General features: G+C 33.8%; 1 long non-coding RNA gene across 1 annotated transcript; it reads left to right on the forward strand.

Moving 5' to 3' along the window:
• Positions 1-437: 437 nt before the first annotated feature.
• Positions 438-13,958, forward strand: LOC309628727. Its single transcript, XR_014244674.1, has 2 exons — positions 438-10,450; positions 10,772-13,958. It is a non-coding gene; the product is annotated as an uncharacterized lncRNA (long non-coding RNA).
• The last annotated feature ends 2,412 nt before the right edge of the window (positions 13,959-16,370 follow it).

Here is a 16,370-nt window from a genome sequence, read left to right on the forward strand (position 1 = left end):
TAAACGTAAGGCCGAACACTATAAAATTCTTAGAGCAAAAGATAGGCAGAACACTCTTTGACATCTTTGACATAAATCACAGCAAGATCTTTTTTGACCCACTTCCTAGAGTAATGAAAATAAAAACAAAAATTAACAAATAGGACCTAATTAAACTTAAAAGCTTTTGCACAGAAAAGGAAACCATAAACAAGATGAAAAGACAACCCTCAGAATGGGAGAACATATTTGCAAATGAAGCAACTGACAAGGGATTAATCTTAAAAATATACAAACAGCTCATGCAGCTCAATATCAATAAAACAAACAACCCAATAAAAAATGGGTGGAAGACCTAAATAGACACTGCTCCAAAACAGACATACAGATGGCCAAAAAGCACATGAAAAGATGCTGAACTTAACTAATTATTAGAGAAATGCAAATGAAAACTACAATGAGGTATCACCTCACGCCAGTCAGAATGGCCATCATCAAAAATCTACAAACAGTAAATGCTGGAGAGGGTGTGGAGAAAAGGGAACCCTCTTGCACTGCTGGTGGGAATGTAAATTGGTACAGCGACTATGGAGAACAGTATGGAGCTTCCTTAAAAAAACTAAAAATAGAATGACCATATGACCCAGCAATCCCACTACTGGGCATATACCTGGAGAACCACAATTCCAAAAGATACATGTACCCCAATGTTCATTGCAGCACTGTTTACAACAGCCAAGACATGGAAGCAACCTAAACGTCCATCAACAGAGGAATGGATAAAGAAGATGTGGCACATATATACAATGGAATATTACTCAGCCATAAAAAGGAATGAAATTGTGCCATTTGCAGAAACATGGATGAACCTAGAGACTGTCATTCAGAGTGAAGTAAGCCAGAAAGAGAAAAACAAATATCGTATAATATCGTTTATATGTAGAATCTAGAAAAATGATACAGATGAACTTATCTGCAAAGCAGAAATAGAGACACAGACATAAAAACAAACATATGGATACCAAGGGGAGAAGAAGGGGTGGGATGAATTGGGAGATTGGGATTGACATGTATACACTACTATGTATAAAATAGATAACTAATGAGAACCTGCTGTATAGCACAGGGAACTCTACTCAATGCTCTGTGGTGACCTAAATGGTAAGGAAATCCAAAAAAGAGGGGATATATGTATATGTATAGCTGATTCACTTTGCTGTACAGCAGAAATTAACACAACATTGTAAAGCAACGATGCTCCAATAAAAATGTTTTAAAAAAGGCTTTTCACCACTGTCTGACACCATCTGAAATGTACTTGAGGAATAAAAGTTAGTCTGTCAATTATGTAATTTCTGCTTTGTGATTTGAGAGAACTTTCAATACAGGTAATATAATGTGAAATTTTGAATTGTTGAAATGTTATCGAAGCATCTTTTATGTCTTGGTGAATGTGATTATTTTACATTCTAACGTGTAGAAAAAATTATAACTTGAATAGTATACATTTCCACTATACTGAATACAGGATAGCAATTTCTTTTATTAAATGAAAACAATATTAAACTATATAAGTTGTGATATGTCATTACAAAATGGTATAAATGTGTTTTCTACAATGATCTACTAACTATACAAAAAGGAAAGATTATTAGTTCCCTACAAAGCAAAGCTAGATTGGCTCATCAGATTCAAGTGGAAAAAAAAATTCTTAATATACATTTTAATTAGTATTTTGGAAACATGAAATAGCATTATTCTTTCTTTCTATATGCAAGGGAACCTATATTTTAAGATATTTAAGTTATTTTAATCTTCTAATTAGTTTCTAAAAATTGAGAGAGCTTAAAAAGTGCACTAAATAAAATAAAATATTATCTCTTTACTTGTCTTCTCATATTGACTTTTTCTAATAGTTATCTAATATACATGTCAGATGAGTAGAAGGAGCGTTTCCTTTCAGTAAATGAGCTATTATTTCTCAAAACTTTCTGCCCTGAAGGTGATAGCAAGTTTAAAGACAGTTGTAAAATGTTACAATGTCATATTTTGGTGGCTATTCAGAGAATTACACATTAACAAGAATAGAGAAACATATAAAGCTTTGGTTAAACAATTCATAATACGTTATGATGCTGGGACAAGGATAAGATTTGTTACAGGATTTCTGAGTTATAAGAATAGGGATTTTCCTTAATCACTAGGTGGCTAGTGCACACATTTCATTTAAAGTGAAAAAAAAAGTTGTAACATGGCACAGTCATATTGACATTTTCTACAGCGTAAAGAAAGACAAAAACTTGAAATATTACTTTTTAATACGATGATTAACTCTAAGTGTCCACATTTGACCCAATATTGTGTGCTCATCATAACATCATGATTGCTGAGGAGGAAAGGGATACATTTAAGAAACAATAACATATTAAAAATTCCACAAAACGTAGAGATTATATATCCTATAAATGTCATGTCTGTAGCAAGTTAAAACAGAGGATGTTGAACATGAGCTTTTTACACAGATCTTAGTTGTCTCCCTCTTGTCGGTCAAGCCTTCTCAAAGATGGCCTCTTTGAGGAAGTTAAGCTTCTTGCCCAAGATCCACTGTTGCAAATGACAACTCCTAACCAAAACGAGTGACCTCTGGCTCACCTTTCATTGCTTTTTCTACTATTCTATAGTGTCATAGCTATAAGTTCATGTTTTGATGCCTGAGAACAAGTGCTCAAAGTATCAAATGCACTGTAGATATAAGTTGGACAGAAAACTAACTTTTGAAGATTTAGAAGCCTTAGATTTATTCTTAGCCATATGTAGAGCAAACACGTAGACATAAGGACATCAAGGATGCCTATGAGTGTAGAACACATATTTTGTTTTCCCTTCAAATAGATTTTAATCTAAGCACTTTGATAGGTATAATATTGAGAGACAAGATTTTGTTCCAAAAGGCAGGGAAGAGACATATGTTGACTAAAAAGTTTTAGGACATATTTTAGTTAAAGAAACTACATTAATAAAAAATAATTCTTTAGTGTATTCTTAATTCAAGACATAATTTTGAATAGACCTTCCTTTTTGATAAGCTCATTACAGTAGAGAAATATAAAGTGCTACCTTAACTATCTCAGTAATCTCAGATATTGAATATCACAGTTAGGTATCATTCATTTACCTGTTTGAGAATGTCATCTAAATTCAACAATGCTCATTTTATTGCATTCTATCTTAAAATATTTCTTCTGATAATAGTAGGTTGTATTGTTTTCAATTAACACTCATGGTTAAGATAAAATAACAATGTCATCAGGAAAGAGAGAAATGTCCTTCTAGTTGGCTCTAGATGGCCTGAAAACACCTACTTTATCTAAAGAATTAGGCAAAGTATGTAATAAAATGTTAGATATAATTGAGAAATTCATTTTATTATCTTTCTAGTAGAAATTTGACCTGAAAAATGTTCCTTTTTGTCCTCTTATCCTAGCAAAATAAAATGATGCAATTTTGGTTAGTATGTTGAGTTAGATTACACAATTTGCATTACAGATGATTTATATTTATATTATCAGGAGTTGTCAAGAAATAAGTGAAAATGATAAAAATGTTATTTTAAACATATTCTCAAAGAGATGAAAGAGAATAGAGTAGTTCTCAGAAATGATCTAGTTATTCATAACATTTGGCTGCTTCTTATAGTCCATTGTATCAGGGATCTGGTTGTGTAATTTGTTGAGATGAAATATTGACTCGAACTCTTAGGACTGTGATCTGGACTGAACAGAGGGGTTTCTTTTCTTATTTTTTACACTTTTTTCCTACTTTTTCCAAACGTACTATATTAAAGAGTACTCTATATTTTACTGTTTCCATTTTTTTCCTTTTTTTTCCTTTTTTTAATTGGAGAGTAACTTACAATATTATATTATTTCAGGTGTGCAACATAGTGATTCAACATTTTTATAGATTACACATCATTCAGTTATTGATTATACTCCCTGTGCTGTATGTCACACCCCTGTAACTTATTTTATAACTTATATTTTATACCACTTAATCCCCTTCACCTGTTTCATCTCTCCCCTCAGCCATCCTCCCCGTGTTAACTAGCTTGTTCTCTGTATCTGTTAAGTCTTTTTCTGTTTTGCTATATTTATGTTTGTTTTGTTTTTAATTTTTAATTTTTTAAAATTTATTTATTTTATTTTTTACCGTGTTGGGTCTTTGTTGCTGTGCGCAGGGGCTACTTTCTTTAGTTGCGGCGAGTGGGGGCTACTCTTCGTTTCGGTGCACGGGCTTCTCATTGCGGTGGCTTCTCTTGTTGTGGAGCATGGGCTCTAGGCACGTGGGCTTCAGTAGTTGTGGCGCATGGGCTCAGTAGTTGTGTCACACGGGCTTTGTTGCTCTGTGGCATGTGGGAGCTTCCCGGACCAGTGCTCGAACCTGTGTCCCATGCATTGGCAGGTGGATTCTTAACCACTGCACCACCAGGGAAACCCTGTTTTGTTTTTTAAATGCCACATATAAGCAACACCATGAGTATCTGTCTTTCTCTCTATGACTTATTTCACTAAGCATAATACCCTCTAGGTCCAACCATGTTTTTGCAAATGGTAAGATTACTTAATTTTTTATGGCTGAGTAATATTCCATTGTGTATATATACCACATCTTTTTTTTTTTTATCCATTCATTTGTCAATGAGCAGTTAGGTTGCTTCCATATCTTGACTATTATAATAGTGCTACTATAAATATTGAGGTGCATATATCTTTTCAAATTAGTGTTTTCAGATAAATACCCAGGAGTGGAATTGTTGGATCATATGGTAGCTCTATTTTTTCTTTTTTTGTGGAACCTCCATACTATTTTCCATGGTGGTTGCACCAATTTACATTCCAACCAACTGTATACTTGGGTTCCCTTTTCTCCACATCCTCACCAATACTTGTTACTTCTTGTCTTTTTGATGATAGCCATTCTGACAGGTGTGAGGTGATATCTCATTGTGGTTGTGATTTGCATTTCCCTGAGAATTAGTGATGTTGAGCATCTTTTCTTGTGCTTGTTGGCCATCTGTACATCTTCTTTGGAAAAATGTCTATTCAGGTCCTCTGTCAATTTTTTAATTGGATTGTTTGGTGTTTTGGATATTCAGTTATATGAGCTGTATATCCTGATAGAACTAATTTCACACTTATCTCCATATAGGATTCAGTTAAGTAGCAGGACCTACTACAATAGAAAGCATCTAACCAGTTTTTCTCTCTCTTCTGTCTTCTCAAGAAGCCTCTTTTGAGTTCTGGTGGGTTGCTTTTTTTTTTCTTTTTTTTTTTGACATTTCATATACTTATTTATATCCAAGATAGAATAAGGATAAACCATGGAATTGGAAGAATTTATTGAATTTCACATGCTTATATGAGCTTCCAATTTTTTCCCAACTTAAACTATGAAATGGGATGCAGTACCCTTCTACTTACACGATAGTCTGATACTTGAAAGCCCAATCTTTCATGTACATTCATTGAAATATATTTTTAAATATCTCTAACTTGGGTAAAGTACTTTGAAGTTTAAACTTAAGAAGATTTCCTCTTAAGAATTTGATGAAGTAATATATTTACAGAAATTGCAGAATAACTAATCATAGACTACATTGCATACATTGTTATAATGTCCATTCATCAAAAACTGATTCATATTTTCAAAGAAATCCTAAATAAAACCCCAGTAGGTTTGTGTGAAAATTGGTAACATTGTTATAAAATGTATATGGAAATATAAATCACCAAGAATAATTAATCTAAGAGTAAGAAAGAAATATTAAGGAAGAAAGATTAAGAAAGAAAACTTGAGGTCGGAACGTATCAGACATCAAGTTTTAAAAGGTAAAAAATTAAGAGACTCTGGTATTGGCAGGTATATAAATAGGTTAATGAAGCAGGATAGGACCCAGACATAGACCCACACATATTTTACAAATTGATTTATGGAAAAGATGGCAATGTAGAGCAGTGTGAAAAGGATGGTAAATAGTGCTAGGTCAATTGGAAAGCCACATGTGAAAAATGAAACTTGTACTCTAACTCACATAAAGAAATAACAGTCCTAAGTGGATTATTGATCTTAAGGTAAAAGGTAAATAAAGCAAGCTTTTAAAGAAAAATATAATATTTTCCTGGCTTTGGGATAGGCAATGATTTTTAAAACTAGACACAAAACTGCTCTCCATAAAAGTACAAATAGATATATTGGGCTTCATTAAGATTAAGAACTGATTATTAAAGGATACCACTGAGTGAAAGGAAAGCCACCAAGTGGGAGGACATATTTACAACACATTATTACTTACAAAGCCCCAATACCCAGACGATAAAAAGAATACCTATAATCATTGAGAGAATTACAGGCAATCCATTAGAAGAACAGAGAAAGACTTAATGAACCATTTTTAGAAGATGATATCAAAGTGACAAATACTCACATTAAAAGGTAGCCAAATTCATTAGCCACCCCACAGAATGACTAAAATAAAAATGACAGAAAACACTAACAGTTAATGATATGGAGCTACTGAAACTTTCATACACTGTTGATTGGAAAATGAATTTGTTAAAACAACTTTAGAAAACTGTCAATTCCATCAAAATCATACTCTAAGACTCAGAAATTCCACTTCTATGTATGAATGTTCACTGAAAGATATTAAATATCCATCATTAATGGAATAATCAAGTGAATTGTGGCAAATTTACATATTAATTCATAAAAATTAATATGCATTAATAACAATGAATGAGTCACTGCTACATGATTAGAAACATACAGATTTGAAAACTTAAGCTTTAGTGAAAGAAGCAAGAAACAAAAGAAAAACTACTTTAATTCATTTATATAGTTTAAAAATAAGCAAAACCAACCGAAAATTTTGGAAGACAGGTTAGTAGGTATTTTTCAGGGGCTGTAGCGTTTGAGAAGGGGTTTGAGAGGTCTTCTGGGTTGCTGATAATATTCTGTTTCCTTATATGGGTGCTCGTTATATGGATGAGTTTGCTTTGTAATTTGTCATAGCAACAACAGAAAACTAATATAATATTTCCAATCAATACAATTATAAAATTGTTGAAATGTTGATAAGTTTATGTATCAGATATCTAGTGACTGTGGGTACACCTTGTATCCTTTCTAATTATACCTTCCTTCACTTATAAAATAAAGGGTATAAAATTACTCTTCAGATGCTTTAAAACTCAAACAACCCGTGGGGGAAAAAATTTTTTTTACATAAAAAAGAATGAGCTAAAAATTGATGACCCGTGTACTTTTCAATAGGTATGTTAAATTTCAAAACAAGATTAAAAATTAAAATATAAAAAATTATGTGTTTGAAGATATGAGTTTTATTTAAGGTATTAGTGTCTTACTATTTTTTTTTCTTTCCTGACATTTTGTAAGGAGCAAGGAAACTGATTGCTCAATCCCGTGTTTGTCCAAAATAAATTTGGCAGTCAATGTTGGTTTCAATATTCTGCTGGCTTTCGTTTAAGCCATACTTCACAGAAAGGACAGTTTTAGTAAACAACTCTAAAATTTTAGGCCTCAGAATATGTATTGATTTGGGGAATAAATCTTCCTTGTTTTATATTACCATTATTTACCCTATAAATTCATATTTCTTGCTTTGTGTATGAATTCATATGGGTGCATTGGCATTTGGCAGTAGAATATGCTTAAGGGGAAAGTGAATAAATCTGTTTAGTCTAAAATGTCCTCTACAACTTTGGAAAAGAGAATAAAAGAAAAAATAATTATTTTTAATCAGCAATTTTGTTGCCTTGATTGCTGTGAGTGTTCCTTTAAACTTATTCTACTTCTATTTTCTCTATTCAGGTGTGAAAAAACAGCAGTGCAAATCCTACTTGATGGAAGAGATGGTCACTAAGAAAACAGTACATGGTGAGAATCTTTCCACTGCATTTAAGGAGTCTGTTCACATATGAATTTTATATGTGTATGTATACGTATGTGTATATCTGTATATATATGTGTATATTAGTGTATATGTATATGTTGGTCTTATCAGAAATTAGAAATGGTATCAGAAAAAAATGGTCGTTATTGAATTGTTTTTTGCTCAGAGTCTATGACTCTTTCCCACTATTGTTATTGAATTTCTTGTATGACACTAGCATATGTTGTTTCTAAAATTTACCTCATTTATAAATGGATAATGACAAGAGGGCTAAAAAGGTTAAGATATTGGATGAAATCATCCTGAAATATTCTAGGAAAAACATTTCCCTATTGTGATGCATGTTCCAAAATAATCATTGAATGAGAGAAAATGAGTTTTTCTTTTGTGACCGAAAATAAGAATTCATATCTTTTGAAAACTGACAGTGTGGATGTTGGACTAGCCTAGGTCATGGTCCTTGGAAATGAGGACTGAACTTTTTTTGTGAAGAAACCTCACAGTTCCAAGATAAAAATAATAATATATGACTAAGTTTCAGACTATCAGACTGAAAGACTGGGACTTCAAGAGGAGAAATATAGGAAACTTATATTTGCAGGTGTTTTCACCTGTTGCAGAATCCACAGATGAAGCAATGTTCCTTACTAAATAAACAAGAAAGAAAAACTAGGAAGTGTAGGTGACAAACATGTGACCTAGAAAAGGAAAAGACCTATGTTTATGTTTCAATTTTGTTTTATTTAGTTTACTTTGAAATGGATCAAAAATATCTGTCATTAGAATATTTTTATTATTAAGGGGGCATATTTTAGTGGTCTTTATCCATTAGCCTATATAACCAGGCTATTTTGTCTACAGTTGGAGTTTAGCTTGGCTAGGGTATACAATGGATTTCTTATTCTTGAAAATATCTGGAATTCTAGGCAGGCATTGATTTTCAGAAGAGATTTTTACCTCAGCGTTTTACTAAAATTTATTTCAAATTATATGACCATAGCTTGTATAAAGAGCAATGTGGTGATGTTTTCAACCCAAGGCAAATTATCTCCTTGACTTTCATAATGAATGCAGAGAATGAAGTATAGTTAACCAGAAGGAGAATAATTTTTGAAATCCTGGTTTGAAAGTAGTTAGCTCCAATAAGGTAAGCTTAGAGGATTGCAAGAGCTATGTAGTATCATTTTACTCTGCTTTCTCATAAGTTTCATAGAGAAGTTCATATATTTCTATAATTAAAATTGTGCAAGGATAGTAAATTCGTACTATTCCTGACACTTAATGTTGATCTAAGTCAATAAAATGCTCTGAAAGTAAGTCTTAGCAAATTTCCACCAGCCAAATAGTTAGAATCATTAATTTTAACTCAAAGATTTCCTAATATGGATCATAGATTCCAAAGAAATGGAAGGAAAATACTGGACCAAGAGCTCCCTGAGCTATTTCTGTACATCTTACAGTATATTTCTCTGCAGCATATGATGAAAGAAATTTTCACATATTGAGATATGGGGAAGTCATTCTGACTTATACATGATTGAACTTGAACTTAGACCAACCAAACAAAACAGCCTGTTTGTGGCCTATTAAACATGGATTGTACATTGGCTTTAACCATTAAAAAAAAATACATTTAAAAATCAAAATGGAGTGACTGCGTTTCAGGCATCCAAAATGAAGCTGGGTGGCCATTGTGGATGTGGTTTCATACATGTTCCTGTAAAACTAGAGAACTTAAATTTTCTGAACTGTATCAGACTCAAGGACACTACCACCTGTTCTCCAAACAGTATCTGCTAGCAGTCACCAGCTGTAAACTTATGGTCTCAAGTTCTCCCCTTATAACTATGCAACCCTTTTGGAACCCAATGAATTCTTGCTTAACAAGCACCCTTACTTCTTGCCAGCTCCTATTAGAATTCTTGCACACAACTTATGTAATTTTGCAGATTCACCTTTATAAGCCCCCATTTGGTACTCCGGCAGAACACAGTTTAAGTGCTTCTTGAATCTGTGTCTCTTGAGCTATTGTCCTCAGTTTGGCTCAAATAAAACTCTTTTCTATTCTTATCATAGACTGTTTATTAATTATTTCCATTGACACGTAGAACTTCCAGCCAGCAATATTGCTTAGAAACTACATATTACAGTTGACCCTTGAACAACATGGGTTTGAACTGTGTGGGTCACTTATACACAGGTTTTTTTCAATAAGTACGTACTACATTATCTGCAGTTGGTTGAGTTCACAGACCACGGGTCTGGAGGACCAACTATGGGACTTGATATCTGCCATGGATTTTGGTATCTCCTGTGGGTCATGGAACCATTCCTCTGCAGATACTGATGCACAACTGTGCTTTAAGTTTTTATGGTTCCTTCTTCCTTCACTACAGAAAGTATGTGTGTGTGTGTGTGTGTGTGTGTGTGTGTCTGTCTACGTGCACTGTGGGTTGATATAGTGATACAAGTCTTTTCTTCACAAAACATAAGATTGAGGTCGTGCTTTTTTTTTTTTTTTTTTTTTAATTTATTTATTTTTATTTATTTATTTTTAGCTGTGTTGGGTCTTCGTCTCGCGCGAGGGCTTTCTCCAGCTGCGGCAAGCGGGGGCCACTCTTCATCGCGGTGCGCGGGCCTCTCACCATCGCGGCCCCTCCCGTTGCGGGGCACAGGCTCCAGACGCGCAGGCTCAGCAGTTGTGGCTCACGGGCCCAGTCGCTCCGCAGCACGTGGGATCCTCCCAGACCAGGGCTCGAACCCGTGTCCCCTGCATTGGCAGGCAGACTCTCAACCTCTGTGCCACCAGGGAAGCCCGAGGTCGTGCTTTTTTATAATTCCTAATACATTGTAGTGCTTGGTAAATACTTGGATGACCGAACGCGGCAATCAAAACTGAAATTATGCAGAGTTGCTGAGGTTTAAAATGACGAGAGTGTTCATTAGGGCTAAAAGCAAATAAAATAGAGATCAGAGGTAATACTTGACGACGAAGTCCAGGAAAAGAGAGACTCTTCAAGTAAGTAGAAGATAAAGGAGAGAGGAAAGTGGAGTTAGAGGCATTAACCTAGAACCATCCTCAATCTTTTGTCCCTTTATTGGGTCATTCTGGGCAGCATATGAAGCAACTGACCTGGTTTTAAGGGTCAGAGATTGTTTGGGAAACCTGCTGGTATGAGGTGTATAAGACACATTTTAGTGAATTGTCAGAAACTGTTATTCCAAGAATGATTTAGGGACAAGTTTTAAAAATCAATTGAAGGACATAAAAGCACTTTTAAGAAAGTGAAAATAAGAAAAATAGGCACTTATTAGTAAGCTTGTTGTAGGCAAAAGTATACCTCTTTAAATTGTCACCTTCTGATTATTTTCCTTGAAATCAAAAACAAATGAAGTAAAGATTTGGAAGGGTAGTAGATTTTAAAAAATTATTTGATGTAATTAAAAAAGAAAAATAAATTTTTCATATAGATTTTATATTATGAAAATTAAATATCTTAGAATATCAAAGCCTCTCATCTGACCCAAAAGAAACAGCTGTGAACAAAGCTCTGGGCATAAATGGAATTCAAGCTTAAAGAAACATTCATGATGGTAAATATTAGGTTAATTCTGGCTCAAAAAGATATGAAATTCAATGAGTTAGACATGGGAATGTGATATTACAGGACTGCAAGTAAATACCTGAGATTGCTTAGAATCATAATACATTTTCTTGGGTCCAAATAACCTTTCTGAATTGATCCTAAAGATTCCTAGGAGCATAGTTCTTCAGAGAGAATAGATCATATATTCTATACATATGTACAATATGTATATGTCAGCTCATAAGCCAGAAACAGCAATTTACAACTGAGGGCTCCAGATTTCCCATTAAAAATGTGTTAATATAAGAAAAAAACAAAACACAAGATGACTAAGGACCTATTTGAATGAAAACACTCACAATGTAAATTAATATTTTTTTCAGGTGCCAAAAAAGTGTGTAAGACTGTTGGTGACATTACACAGTGAAATGTCACACTTTCTCACTTGGGTTCCATGACACCCAAGTTTTCTTCCTACCTCATTTCCACTTACAACCATTAATTACTCAATGCTTCTTCTTATCCTAACTTTTACATGCTAAAATTCCTCCTAATATTTCATTATTTATCTCATGAGTTATTTAGAATCTTTTTTCAATTTTGCCTTTGTGTGAGAATTTTACTTACCAATATTTTGTTGTATTCTTATTAATTACATTGCGACCAAAGGACTTGATCTATATGACACATTCTGTGACATTTGTTGATGATTTACTGTATGGCTAACATAAGGTTAATTTTTGCAAATACCCTTTGTTTTATATCAATGTTCATTATTTAAAGCTTATTAATTATGGTGCTTAACCGCTTTGTTCTTGATAATTTTGTCAGTATAATCTCTAAATAACTGAGAACAGAGTATGTCCTTTATGAAGATGGATTTGTAAACAGAAAGAATACATCGATTTTAATATTAGCTTTCTATCACATTGTACCAAAATACCACAAATTTAGCGGCTTAAAGCAACAGTTCCCAACTTTTTGGCACCAGCGACGGTTTAGTGGAAGACAATTTTTCCACAGACGGGGATGGGGTTGGGGGGGCGGTTCAGGCGGTAATGGGAGCGATGGGAAGCCGCAGATGAAGTTTCGTTGGTTCGCCCCGCCGCTCACCTCCTGCTGTGCGGCCCGGTTCCTAACAGGGGGTTAGGGACCCCTGGCTTAAAGCATCATCCACAGGTTAGCTCACAGTTTGGGAGATCGGAGTCCCAAACTAGCTGTTTTCTCTATTCAGGGTACCACGAGGATGACATCAAGATGTTGGATGAATTCAGCTATCATCTGGGGGATCTGGGGGAAATTTCTCTTCCAAGTTTATTCTTTTTGTTGGCTGAATTCATTTTCTTGCAGTTGTAAGACTGAGATACCTGTTTCTTGGCTGACTGTAAGCTGGTAGCTTCTCTTAGCTTCTAGAGGCCACTTGAATTCATTACCATGTGCACACTGCCACTTTCAATCTGTCAAATCCTTCTCATACTTCAAATCTCTGACTTCTTTTTCTAATACCGGCTTTAAAAAGGTCCTGTGATTTGGTCAGATCCACCTGATTATTTTCCTTTTCAAAGTCTGCTGTGCCATACAACAGAACATAATCATGAGAGTACAATTTATCATAATAACAGTCTTGGAGATTATGCATTGTATGTATATCAGGTGGGCCGAATATTTGGGAGCCATCTTAAAATTCTACCTATCACAAATATAGTATCCACCCTCATAAGAGAAAATAGTTCAATAGTCTGTTGATTTTTATTTTTTAGAGCTCATCTCTTTTAGGTTTGATTGTCAGCATTTTTCTGGCTTCAAGGTGAACTTAGAAATTTTCCATATTTGTTCTGGGACAATTTCTACAATGTATCTATTCCACGAACGTTTGAAATAACTTTCCCCATAAAGGCATCTGAGGGTGAAAACTTTTTTTGAGGTGATTCTCTGCCAGATTAAAAAAATTCAATCTATGGGTATTTGCCTAATTTTTCAGTAAATATTAGGTATCTCTATTTTTTTAAATGATGTATTTTATCTTAATTTTTAATTAAGAGATATACATAAGATTGTTTTGGATAAAGAAAATGTGGTATGTACATATAATGGATTACTATTCAGCCTTAAAAACAAAATTCTGCAATGTCACAACATGGATGAAGCTTGAGGACATAAGGCTAAAGTAAATAAGCCAGTTATAGAAAAACAAATACTGGATGATTTCACTTATACGAGATATCTAAAATAGTCAAATTTATAGAATCAAAGAATGGAATGGTAGTTTCCAGGGTCTGGGGGAGGTAGAAATGAGGAGTAACAAATAGATGGGCATAAAGCTTCAGTTCATAAGATGAATAAGTTCTGGATATTGGGTATACAACATTGTATCTATAGTCAACAATACTGCATTGCACACTTATTAAACATTTATTAAAGGCTAGATCTCATGTTAAATGTTCTTACCACAAAAAAAATAAAACTTGTGGGGGTGGGGGGGTGGTGGTGTGATGAATTGGGAGATTGGGATTGACATAGACACACTAATATGTATAAAATAGATAACTAATGAGAACCTACTGTATAAAAAAATAAATAAAATTCAAAAAAATTAAAACAATAAAAATCAAAATTATGTGTGAGGTATACTTCTGATATTTAATGTTATGATTATTCTTGTTTTTTAACATGTTTTATTGTATTTTAATTTTTCACCCTCCAATAAATTCCAAGCACTGGAACATTTCCTTTCATTCATTTAATGTCTTTGCTTGTGAACACAAATGATATTTTTATTGTTTTTCTTTAATTGAAAGAGTTCTCCATTTTATAATCATCATATCTTAACTTTGGTCCCATAATTTTTAAAAACTCATGTTTTTCTGCATGTTGACAGTTTCTCAGTTTTGATAACGACATTGCTAATACCCAACTTGGAGTTTTAATTTTAGTTTTAGTTCAGTTTTTGATTCTGCTTATCATGTTATGTTCTTTATGTTAGACCTATTCATCAGTCTATTATTTTAGTATCACTCCATTTATTTTTTATAAACATTTTATTTTAAAATAATTTTAAATTCATAGAAAACCATGAAGATAGTACTGAGAGTTCCCATATACTCCACATCCAATTTACTGTCATTAATATATTAAATTATATCATAATTTTATTAGAATTTTAAAAAATCAATATTGATTATTATTAATAATTAAAGCCCATAATTTGTTCAGATTTCTTTAGTTTTATCTAATGTCCTTTTTTTTATTTTTCTGTTCCAGGATTGCATCCAGCATACCACATTAAATTTAATAGGCCTATCTCCTTGGTTTTCTCTTGGCTGAGCAGTGTTTCAGAATTTCCTCGTTTTATTAGGACTGTATTATGTTCCTACTGCTGTTGTAACAAACTACCACTAATTTAGTGGCAAATATAGTATCTTACAGTTGTGGAAATCAGTATCTCTGGTGTAGAGTCAAGGTTTCAGTAGGGCTGCTTCCTCTTGGAGGTTCCCTTTCTTTGTTTTTTCAGCTTCTCAAAGCTGCCTGCTTTCCTTAACTCATGACTTCCTCACATCATTCCAACTTCTGGCTTCCAACATCCCATCTTCTATTTCTCACTTTGACAGTCTTACCTGTCTCTTCTGAGGACCCTGTTATTACCATGGGACACTTGAATAATCCAGAATAATTCAATCAATCCATTGATAAAGTTCCTTTTACCATGCAGTGTAACATATTCTCATGTCCTGAGAATAAGAATGTGGACATCTTCATGGTCATTATTCAACTTACTACAACCACTGACAGTTTTAGGGAATACTGGTTAGGTTTTTGGTAGTGACATTCTCAACTGAGATTTGTCTAATGCTCTCATGGTTAGATTGGAGTTGTATATATTTGGGGTGGAAGACTCCAGATGTTAAGTGTTATTTTAACCATAACAAGGGCACATATTATCAGCATGATTTAACCCTAATGAATTTAAATTTGAGAATCTGGCTGATGTAGTGGTTTTCAGATTTGTCCACCATGGAGATTCACAACCCTCCTCCCTTTTATGGTGTACTCTTTGGAAGGAAGTCATTATGCACAGCCTACACATAAGTGGGGAGTTATGCTCTCCCTCCTTGAGGGTAGTGTATCTACACAAAGTCTTTGGAATTCTTCTGCACAGATTTATCTGTCTATTCTACCCCATTTATTTATTAATTCAATCATTTATAAATATCAACAAGGATTTACACACACACACACACACACACACACACACACACTTTGGATTATAATTCTATATTCTATTTTATCTTATCACTCAAATTTTTCCAGCTTTGGCCATTGAAGGCTAAAAAAATAAATAAAAATGCTAACTAAAACCATGTTGATAGTAGTATTTCAAATGGCTCAAAAATTTGTGTTTTTATTTGTTTGTTTTGAACACTTTCTTACATTCTGGCATTACAAGATTCTTCAGGCTCATCATACATGTTTCTTTCCTGAGTCCTGGAATCAGCCATTTCTCCAAAGAGCCCTGGTTCCATTTATTAGAGAGTTGTATTACAAACCAAGATCTGAGTGCTAGGTATGCTCATTGCTATTGGGATGTCATTGTTTCTAGGCCCTGTCAGCTGACAGAGCAAGGAAACATATATATGTGTATTAACCTATGTATATGCACATATCTATAGATATTTATATATGTAATCATCTGGGTCTATATTAAGCTGAACATAGGTTCACAATAATTTCTCCAAATCTAATCCATTACCACATGGATCATTAGATCATTCTAGCTCCCTCCACTTGCTAATCTGTAACCTCCTACACCAACAGTGAGAATCCTGGTTTGTACC

Source organism: Balaenoptera borealis, assembly GCF_965194805.1.
Source record: "Balaenoptera borealis genome assembly, chromosome: 5".
NCBI lineage: Eukaryota > Metazoa > Chordata > Mammalia > Artiodactyla > Balaenopteridae > Balaenoptera > Balaenoptera borealis.